Raw genomic sequence first — 10,841 nt, 5'->3', positions numbered from 1 at the left:
TATTATTTGGGCCCAAGCACTGAAAGTGCAGAGCACTATTGTTTTTCTAAGGATTATTATTAGGACCCAAGCACTGAACGTTCGGAGCCCTATTGTTCTTCTAAGTATTATTATTATTAGGGCCCAAGCACTGAAAGTGCGGAAGCCTATTGTTCTTCTTAGGATAATTTGTATTATTAGTGCCCAAGCACTGAATGTGGGGAGCCCTATTGTTCTTTTAAGGGTTATTATTAGGGCCTAAGCTTTTAAAGTGTGGAGTGCTATTGTTTTTCTAAGGATTATTATTAGGGCCCAAGCACTGAAAGTGCAGAGCGTTCCTCTAAGGATTATTATTAGGGCCCAAGCACTGAAATGCGGAGCCCTATTGTTCTTAAAATATAGGGCCATACCACTGAAAGTGCGAAATTTATTGTTCTTCTAAGGATTATTAGAGCCCAAGCACTGAAAGTGCAGAAGCTATATTGTCCTTCTAAGGATTATTAGGGCCTAAGCACTGATAGTGAGGAAGACCTGTTGTCCTTCTAAGGATTATTAGGGCCCAATCACTGAATGTGCAGAGCCCTATTTTTCTAAGGATTATTATTAGGACCCAATCAATAAAAATACAGAGCCCTATTGTTCTAAGGATTATTATTAGGGGCCAAGCACTGAAAGTGTGGAGCCCTATTGTTCTTCTAAGGATTATTAGGGCCCAATCACTGAATGTGCAGAGCCCTATTTTTCTAAGGATTATTATTAGGACCCAATCACTAAAAATGCAGAGCCCTATTGTTCTAAGGATTATTATTAGGGGCCAAGCACTGAAAGTGTGGAGCCCTATTGTTCTTCTAAGGATTATTAGGGCACAAGCACTGAAAGTGCGGGAGCCCTTTTGTTCTTTTAAGGATTATTTGGGCCCAAGCACTGAAAGTGTGGAGCCCTATTGTTTTTCTAAGGATTATTATTATTAGGGCCCAAGCACTGAAAGTGCGGGAGCCCTTTTGTTCTTTTAAGGATTATTTGGGCCCAAGCACTGAAAGTGTGGAGCCCTATTGTTTTTCTAAGGATTATTAGGGCACAAGCACTGAAAGTGCAGAAGCCCTATATTTCTTCTAAGGATTATTATTATTAGGGCCCAAACTCTGAAATTGTGGCGTGCTATTGTTCTTTTAAGGATTATTATTATTAGGGCCCAAGCACTGATAGTGCGGAGCCCTATTGTTCTTTTAAGAATTATTATTATTAGGGCCTAAGCACTGAAAGTGCGGAAGCCCTATTGTTCTTCTAAGGATAATTTTTAGGGCCCAAGCACTGAAATGCGGAGTCCTATTGTTCTTCTAAGGGTTATTAGGTCCCAAACATTGAAAGTGCAGAAACCCTATTGTTCTTCTAAGGATTATTATTATTAGGGTTTTGATGTTGTGAGTCACAGCAATCTGGAGGGTTACAAGGATGGCTGCTATTTCTGCATATTGTGATGAGTGAGGACCCAGTTGGACCCGTTGTGGTTGGTTATGGGTTGTCGCGAGCCAGACCACACCTGCTCCTGCCTTTTGGTTGCCCTGATGATTGTATGAGCAGCCATCAACTTATGCTGTGGGGATCCCTTGACACAGATTCTCCTCTAAGGATCTGTGGTTTGTCTGTACTGGTTGTGGGGACTATGCATGTGGGACATCATCGGAGCAGTTTTGACAAGCTGCCAGTCCATTGCCCAGTGATGATTTGTGCTTTTGGGCATACTGTGCCTCGACGTCACATCATCAGCCCATGTGGCTATTCTGCATTGGTTACCATGCCGTCTCTGATTCACTTGCTGTTAAGAAAGGTTACGGGTTGATGGCATGTCTCTATGATGACCTTTTTTGCGCCAATGTAGTTTGAGAATCATTGAATGGCCCATACCATACAGAGCAAGGCCTTTTTGCAGTCTTGAGTATTTGCACTCTGGCAGAAGCAGCGTTTTGCTAGCATAGGTGACAACTCGCTTGTCTTGGTCTTGGCATTGGTATAGGCCTGCACTTAGACATTGGTTGAAGAATCCAGCTTCCAGGTAGAATTATTTCCCTGGGTTGGGATAGGCCAGGCATGGGGCAGAGCAGAGGTGTTTTTAGCCCATTCAAAGCCTGGTTTTGAGCTTCTGACCACACAAACGGTTAGTCCTTCTTAAGGAGTAAGGTGAGTGGATATATATCGGAGTAGTTCTCTATGAATTGTCGTACTCCCAGGAAACTGCACAGTGCTGACACATTAGTGGGTGCCTTTATGTTTTGAATTGCCTGGATGCGGCTTGATTGTGGCTCTATAACCCAAGCCCACGTAGTTTAGGAGGGTGATTTTAGCACCTGCATTTGTCAGTTGGCCCAGGACATGATCTATTTCCTTCATATGATCAGCGATGTTGGTACTCTTCATAAGTACATCATCCACGTAGAAAAGTTTGCCTCTGGTTCATGCATCAGGACATGCTTTGATGAGAATGATGTTGAATTCTGCTAGTGAATTGGCATACCCGAAGTGACACAGTGTAAAGGTGTACTGTCAGTTCCCATAAGTGAATGCCAGTTTGTGTTGGTCTTCTAGGTGCACTGGAATAGTCCAGAATCCTGACGCTACATTCAGAGTAGAAAGGATTGTTGCACCTTTGATTTTTGAAAGTTCTTGATCCAGTTGGGTCATGGGCCATCGTGACAGGGGTACCTGTTGGTTCAACTTGCGATAGTCTATGGTGTGCTTCCATTTGCAGAACTGGCCACATGGGGGCCAAATAGGTACTGTTGCAAGGACGAATAACACAATTTTTCAACATTGAGTCAATGATATCCTGCACAGGCTCATATGATGCAATTTTGTCCTGCCGTACAAATGTGGGTGGCGCATTTGGATGCGTTGGTATGCATACCGTGTGGATATTGGTGAGGCAACAGTCCAGAGAGTCTTTTGCGAAAGAGTCTCTGTACTTGTACAGGTCTTTGCGAAGTTCCTGCCGGTCAGCATCATTGTGGAGGGCGTCTGCCTCGTTCAGGATCTGTTGGAGCTGGGCACTGAACCTTGCATACAGCTCTTCCACGGTAGGGTTGTCGGGGAGGCCCTGGGACGTGGTGATCACCTGTTTGTTTGGTTCTATCTGTTGAGATGGTTTACACAGAGAGATGTGCATCATCCATTCATCTGATCTGCAGATTTTCTCTTGGGTCACTGGCAGAATCGAGGTAATGGCAATGGTTTGGAGGGGTGCTGTGAACACTCTGTGGCCAATGCTCTCTTCTGGCAGTAACTGGGCTGGTATGGGGCCTATGACAGGTAGCTGAAAATGAGCTCAAAGTCATGGAATGTTTATCTGATGAGTTATCCTAGGTGACTTGCTCTGGGAATCTTGATGTCATTAGCCATACAGTTGTTGAACAGCACATACACAGCACAAGATGACACTTCCATGAGAAGAGTGACTTCCAGAGTCAGTCCCAGTTTTAAACAGTTCAGGGAAGGTTGTAAGAAGCCTAGATTGTGGTTGAGGTTTTGGCCAAGTTGCATGTTGAGGCGTATGCTGACACTCTTGGTATAGGCTGGTATCGTAGCTTCCTGCTTCCATACTTCTGGTATTTTTTGACCAGATTTGAGATTCTTGAAGTTGACTGAAGTGCTCAGTTGGTGAGATAGAGGAGCCCATATGACATCATTCATAGTGTCCACATAGGCATTGAGTCTGACCATGATGTCTGCTCCTATGTACAGGTGAAACTCGAAAAATTTGAATATCGTGCAAAAGTTCATTAATTTCAGTAATTCAACTTAAAAGGTGAAACTATTATATTATATAGACTCATTACAAGCAAAGTAAGATATTTCAAGCCTTTATTTGATATAATTTTGATGATTATGGCTTACAGCTTATGAAAACCCCAAATTCAGAATCTCAGAAAATTAGAATATTACATGAAATCAATAAAAAAAAGGATTTTAAATACAGAAATGTCGGCCCTCTGAAAGGTATAATCATGCATATGTACTCAGTACTTGGTTTGGGCCCCTTTTGTATTAATTACTGCCTCAATGCGGCGTGGCATGGATGCTATCAGCCTGTGGCACTGCTGAGGTGTTATGGAAGACCAAGATGCTTCAATAGCGGCCTTCAGCTCTTCTGCATTGTTTGGTCTCATGTCTCTCATCTTTCTCTTGGCAATGCCCCATAGATTCTCTATGGGGTTCAGGTCAGGCGAGTTTGCTGGCCAATCAAGCACAGTAATACCATGGTCATTGAACCAGGTTTTGGTACTTTTGGCAGTGTGGGCAGGTGCCAAGTCCTGCTGGAAAATGAAGTCAGCATCTCCATAAAGCTTGTCTGCTGAAGGAAGCATGAAGTGCTCTAAAATGTCCCGGTAGACGGCTGCGTTGACTCTGGACTTAATAAAGCACAGTGGACCAACACCAGCCGATGACATGGCTCCCCAAACCAACACAGACTGTGGAAACTTTACACTGGACTTCAAGCATCTTAGATTGTGTGCCTCTCCATTCTTCCTCCAGACTCTGGGACCTTGGTTTCCAAATGAGATGCAAAATTTGCTCTCATCAGAAAAGAGGACTTTGGACCACTGAGCAACAGACCAGTTCTTTTTTCTTTAGCCCAGGTAAGACGTTTGACATTTGAAGCCCATGTCCAGGACCCGTCTGTGTGTGGTGGCTCTTGATGCAGTAACTCCAGCCTCAGTCCACTCCTTGTGAAGCTCCCCACACATTTGAATGGCCTTTTCCTGACAATCCTCTCCAGGCTACGGTCATCCCTGCTGCTTGTGCACCTTTTTCTTCCACACTTTTCCTTTCCACTTAACTTTCTATTAATGTGCTTTGATACAGCACTTTGAGAACATCCAACTTCTTTTGCAATTACCTTTTGAGGCTTTCTCTCCTTGTGGAGGGTGTCAATGATGGTTTTCTGCACAACTGTCAGGTCAGCAGTCTTCCCCATGATTGTGAATTCAACTGAACCAGACTGAGAGACCTTTTAAAGGCTCAGGAACCCTTTGCAGGTGTTTAGCTGATTAGAGTGTGACACTTTGAGCCTACAATACTGAACCTTTTCACAATATTCTAATTTTCTGAGATTCTGAATTTGGGGTTTTCATAAGCTGTAAGCCATAATCATCAAAATTATATCAAATAAAGGCTTGAAATATCTTACTTTGCTTGTAATGAGTCTATATAATATATTAGTTTCACCTTTTAAGTTGAATTACTGAAATTAATGAACTTTTGCACGATATTCTAATTTTTCGAGTTTCACCTGTAGATATTGTGTGGCAGGTCAGGGACAACGAGGAAGTAGTGACTCAGGTGCCTGTCATTCCAATTCATGTCTAAAGCACAGACAGTCTTGGAAGTGATCATGGTTGATGAGCAGTGACTCAGAGAGAAGCGATTATGTTTGGTGGCATGTGGCAGTTCAGGTTTGTCTTGATTAAAGGCTCTCAAGAATTTTAGGCTGATGGCTGAGTTTTCTTCCCATAGGGCTAGCACAGCGTCCGGTACCGTAGTGCCTTGAATGTCTATAATTGTCAGTAGTTGAGAGCCTTGTGAGTCTTATGTCTGTGGTTTTGAGTGCACGCAGAAGAAAAGCCTGGTTCTTGCCATGTTGCACCAAGTTTGGGACTGGTCTTGATCTTGGACTGGAGTTCTCACTTGGTGAGCTGGAACCAGTGTCTGTGACTTGACACTGCACCTCTGTGGAGCATCGTGATTGAAAAGGAAGAGGCTCTTGAACTTGGGCCCATATTTTTAGGTGCTTAAAGTCTTTTAAGGAATCAATTCAACAAGTCTTTTCCGATGAGGAGAGGGTATGTGTCTGATGGCGAGATGTATACAGGATGTATCAGCCTCATTGGTCCGACGGACAGATGGGTAGGGGCCATCTGCCCCAATCACAGTCCCGTGTGGGAATAGGCTTGACTGTTGAGAGCACACTTTAAAAGTCTGAGGGTTCCACTGGTTCTTTTGGTTATTTCTTGGATTTCTTCCAAAAGCTGAGTGGACATTAGGGTGATGTTGGCTCCCGTGTCCACTAGGGCCTCTAGCTTGACATGGTGTTCTAACTTGATGGAAAGATAAAACTTCTTTGCCACACCCTTTTCGATGAGGTCGCCCAGAAGTTGAGGAACTGGAGTTTGGGTTGAGACCGTTAGGGTGTCGTGGCCTGTTTGCTGTTGCTCGGAAGAGTGACAGATGACCAAGATGTCACTTTCTGGTACTTGAGTAGTTCCATCCTCCTCTGGTTGTTGGAGGTTTCCGTGGTGTTGAGTCAGGTTCTGACTCTGTTGCTAGACATTCAGGTCGAGTCACTTGTTCCCTTGCCGATGCTGCTACGGCAGCTTCACTTGTGGTGTTTTTTGGGTGGTGAGTGTGAGACAGGTGGTTATTGCTCTGGGTGATATTGTGTGGTCGCTGTTTCCTTGCTTCACCTCTAGTCATGATGAGTTCTTGTCCTCTTCATTGCATTTGAAGAATGGATGAATGGATCCATTCCTGGATGCTTTTGTCGCTTTCCTTTCAATGTCCAGTTGGCCTCCCATGAACATTTTCCCCTTGAGTTTCCATACGACCATGACTGGTTCCATGAATTGTCCCAGCGGTTTTCGTGCGGCCATGACTGGTCCCATGATTTCTCCCAGTGTTGTCCAGTTGCGTGTGGCTGTTCTCCTTGCCTGTACCAGTGGTTATTTGCTTCATTCTCTAGATGACAGCTTGGAGTTGTTGTGATGTTGGGTGCCCTCTAGGGTCAGTTCTTGATGTTGAGTGTTGAAATCACAGTCCCCTTTTCTGAGGCCATATTTTATTTGCCATAAGCTTTGTGTGCCAGATCCCTCAACTGTTGCATGATAGTTGTGTGAGGGCAGGCCATGACGCCTAGGTGGTTGCTTACCCCGGGGTGGAGGTTTCTCAGGAAGAGGGTCTTGATGTTTAAATCCTCCTCCATGTCATTGCATGCCCCAAAGTATGCTCATCTGAGTCGGTTGTAATAGGCTTGGGGTGTCTCATGCCAGCCTTGTTTGGTTTCTAGGGCAGCTACCAGTTCTTGGTCAGACTCTGGGTCTGCAAATTCTTTGAGGGCTTCTCGGAGGAAGGGGTAGTCTGACTTTGTGTGTGTAGTCTGTCTGTCCAGGCAACTTTGGACCTCAGGACTGGATGCTGTCCGAAGCAAATAGAGTCTGTCCCTGTCTATCACGTTAGATCTCATCTCCAGGTGAAAATCGATGTCTTGCAGATCAGGACATCCTGCCACACTCTGGGTGAATTTGATGATGTTTCTGGCCAGTTTGTAAATGTCTTTTAGTGCCAGGCCATGTACAGCTTCATGGCCTGTTTGGAGGGGCCCCTTTCTCTTGTCGGCAAGGTAGTGTTCCTCCAAGAAGGCTGGGGAAGTTTTCAGTGGTGCTTCTACACTTCTTCTGTGATGTGGCAGTCCCTGGATGGGGGACACGGCTCTGCTGGGCAGGGGTGAGATCACAGGACGTCTTGTCCTTGTTGACTTGGGGTGCAGCTCATAGGCATGCTTGAGTTCTTCTCTGACTGTGTCAGACACTTCTTTTGCATAATCCAGCTGTTGATTCAAGCTGCTGATCTCATTTCGTGACCTCTCCAGATGGTTTTCAAGGGCCTTTATTTGGTTGTTCTTGTCCCTGAAATCAGCCTTGGCTTTTTCCAGTAGCTGCTTTGCATACTGTAGCTTGTCGACTAGATCATCTTGGGCAGCCTTTGCTTGTTCCAACTCTTGGGTGGTGTTTGTCAATGTTTCTTGGAGCCTTTCAATTTCCTCCTTGGCGCCCTGCTCTATATCATCGGACCCTTCCTGGTAGTACTGAGCTTCCAGTTCTAACTGGTTGATGCTTCGTTGTGTGCGAGTCAGCTCCTTCTGGAGGTGGGCTGCTCGTTTGTCGCTCAGTTTGAGTGTGGCTATTAGCGTGTGGCTCAGAGAGCCAGTGATCTTTGCTAGCTCTTTGTGGTTGTAGCTGTGGTTTGGGTCTTGTGACATGAGGTCTGTTATGTTGGCATCCAGTTGTTCTTGTCGGTGGCCTTGCGTAAGAGGCTGTCTGTCACGGGATTCAATCATTCCTCTAAATCTTCCCAGTGGGCGATGGGATCAGCATGCAAGACATGTTGGCACTCAGTGGGGAGACCTGGAAAAGAGACTGACACAGATCTTTAAAAGGGGTGTGTGAGCTAAGTGTGTGATGGGCAGTTAAGTGTTGTTCGCTGGAACCGTGGGTCTCTAGTGAAGTGTACTGCAACCTCTTGGACTCTGTGGGAGAAACTAGTGAGTACCACTTGGAGGACACGGCTGAGGAGCGAGAGAGAAAGAGATAAAAGACAATACAAAGCAAGGTAATACTTAAAGCAAATAGATCTATGTTTAATTTTGTGGGGTTTTTATTTGTAATTTTTTTGGAATATGGAAATAGTTGCCAATGCAAATAAGAGGAGAGAAAGGAAGAGGCTGTAACACAAAGTAAAAACATTTTCTTTAAATGGCTGAACTACAATGTCTCAATACAGAGAATATTATTGTTGTTACATCCCCCTCTGACAGGAAGGAAATGCCAACAACAATAATTGTGCTTCTTCTCTCTTATAGGATTGACACCATACACCTGTTAATGTGCTTTCTTGATTTTTATTTTTGGATGCGGTAGGTAAAATGGTAAATGGTCTGCACTTATATAGCGCCGTTTTAAGCCTTAACGGTATTCAAAGCGCTTTACACCGCTTCTCATTCATACACCAATGGCAGCAGAGCTGCTATGTAAGGTGCTAGCCTGCCATTGGGAGCAACTTGGTGTTCAGTGTCTTGCTCAAGGACACTTCAGCATGTGGAGTCGTGTGGGCTAGGATTCGAACCACCAATCCTGCAATTAGTGGCCGACCCACTCTACCAACTGAGCCACAGCCGCCACCGTAGGTGAGTGGCAGTCGCTTATTGTTCCTATTATCAATTTATTTGGCCTAGGCTGGGTAGGATGGCAACATTTTAGAGAGTAGTATGCAGTGCACGGAGGGAGTTTTCACAAGACTGTTTAAAGACTTGGACTTCGAAGTGTTTGTTTCTATTGAAACTTTCTGTAATCACTGGATGATTCTCACAGGTTCACTTCTTGAAATGGCATGGGTAAAGACGAGAAGGCAGAAGAGACAAGGAGGGAGTTAAAGGTGGGTGAGGGAAGGGAGACTGACTCAGCTGGCAGGTGGATCTAGGTGACCAATAGTTCTGCTATTGTTATGCTTACCCACTGAGAGTGAAAAGCTACTGTGAACTGGTGTATACCCAAATATGAAATATGTCGAAAAGGGAGCAGTTTTCACTTTATCATTAGACTCACAGGGTGTTTTATCTATCTATGTATAGATAAATATGTATGTAAATGTATACGTAAAGTTGCTATGTGCTACTCCCAGTGAAGATAAGATAGAAATGGAGGGACTGATGGTGGCACTAGAAAAGTTTGAAAAAGAAAAAAAAGGAAAAACTTAAACCTTTAAAAAATTTAAAAGGACGTCATCTCTTTATTCAAAACAACTGACTGACAAAAATGTATTGTCATTTATTTAAAATAAATGAAAATGACCATGGAAGCGAATCAGTGATAATAACAATAAAAATTTAAAGGAACACCTAGGACGGTAAAATGAGCAAGGGAGAGAAACAATGAAAAGGGGAAATAAAACACAGTAAATAGTACACAAAGTAAAATAAAGGAAAACTTAATAATAATAAAATAATAACAAAAAGGTAATACAAAAACAATGAAAAGAAAGAAAAATAGAATGGCTACAATAATTGGTAATGGGTTCACCTGAACTTCGAAGGTCACGGTTTCCTATTACACAATTGAGAAGACAAAAGATTGCCAATGTAACACTGTGAATATAAGGTGATTCCCATGAGATTTAATTAGAGTAGTTAATTTTAGATTTAATACAAACAAAATACTCCTGAGTCAGTATTCCTTTAATGGGAAGAGATGAGTCAAAGGGGACAAACACAAGATGGAAATGTTCACAAAGTGTTAAAGTTGAGATGTGAAAGGGTTAGCTCACTTCAACACTGCTCCAAAACACACTGCATTTAGTTTCAGCAAGCCACAACAATGCTATGCGCTAACCTTTAACCTTCGAGGCTAATGGCTTTAGCGTAGCTTTCAACATAAACACCACTGCTTCGGTTAGATTAGCTACCGCAGTTGTTTACACTGTGACGGCAAAAGGTACACATGCGCGCTTAAGAGTCACCCAGAAGTCTTTTAACAACCACGGCTGTTACTATGGCGACGCACAACAGAACATCATTAAAGATGCACGTGGGTTACTACGTGCAGATAAAGTTCCAATACACTACCTGAAATGGCAGTGCATTTCAGTCTTACACAAACAATGGTCACTACTCGTAGTAATTACGATATGGCTCTTAATAATCTTAGCTTGTTAAGAGTGAGGCAAAATTTTTCTTCAATAGCAGATTCACTGCAGTTAATACAATAATGTTATTGTGATCTCGGCGGATCGGAATTCTTCGTGTTAGTTTATCTGGACACGCCACAGCATGCAGGATATACTGCACAAATTTTACTTGATCAAGATTTTCAAAATACTCCCATTCAAATCAAACTCGGACACACACAGTGTGTCACGAGTATGGTATCTTAACTTATACAATACAAACAGTTAGCTATGCTAATGGTCAACCCAGGGAGACAGCTTAGATGATCTAACACTGGAACACACATTGTTAATCAATCTAGCTATACAACAAGGCCTATATGAATAAAACGAAGAACTCGCACTCTTCTATCCTGGTGTGCTGTAAGGCGACTTTC

The 10,841-nt window shown here is 43.5% G+C and overlaps 1 pseudogene; it reads right to left on the bottom strand.

Annotated features, from left to right (window-relative positions):
- Positions 1 to 6,698: 6,698 nt before the first annotated feature.
- On the bottom strand, positions 6,699 to 10,240 carry LOC127629283 (uncharacterized; annotated as a pseudogene).
- Positions 10,241 to 10,841: the final 601 nt, after the last annotated feature.

Source organism: Xyrauchen texanus, chromosome 35 (genome assembly GCF_025860055.1).
Source record: "Xyrauchen texanus isolate HMW12.3.18 chromosome 35, RBS_HiC_50CHRs, whole genome shotgun sequence".
NCBI classification, from domain to species: domain Eukaryota; kingdom Metazoa; phylum Chordata; class Actinopteri; order Cypriniformes; family Catostomidae; genus Xyrauchen; species Xyrauchen texanus.
This window is presented reverse-complemented; position numbering and strand designations above follow the sequence as displayed.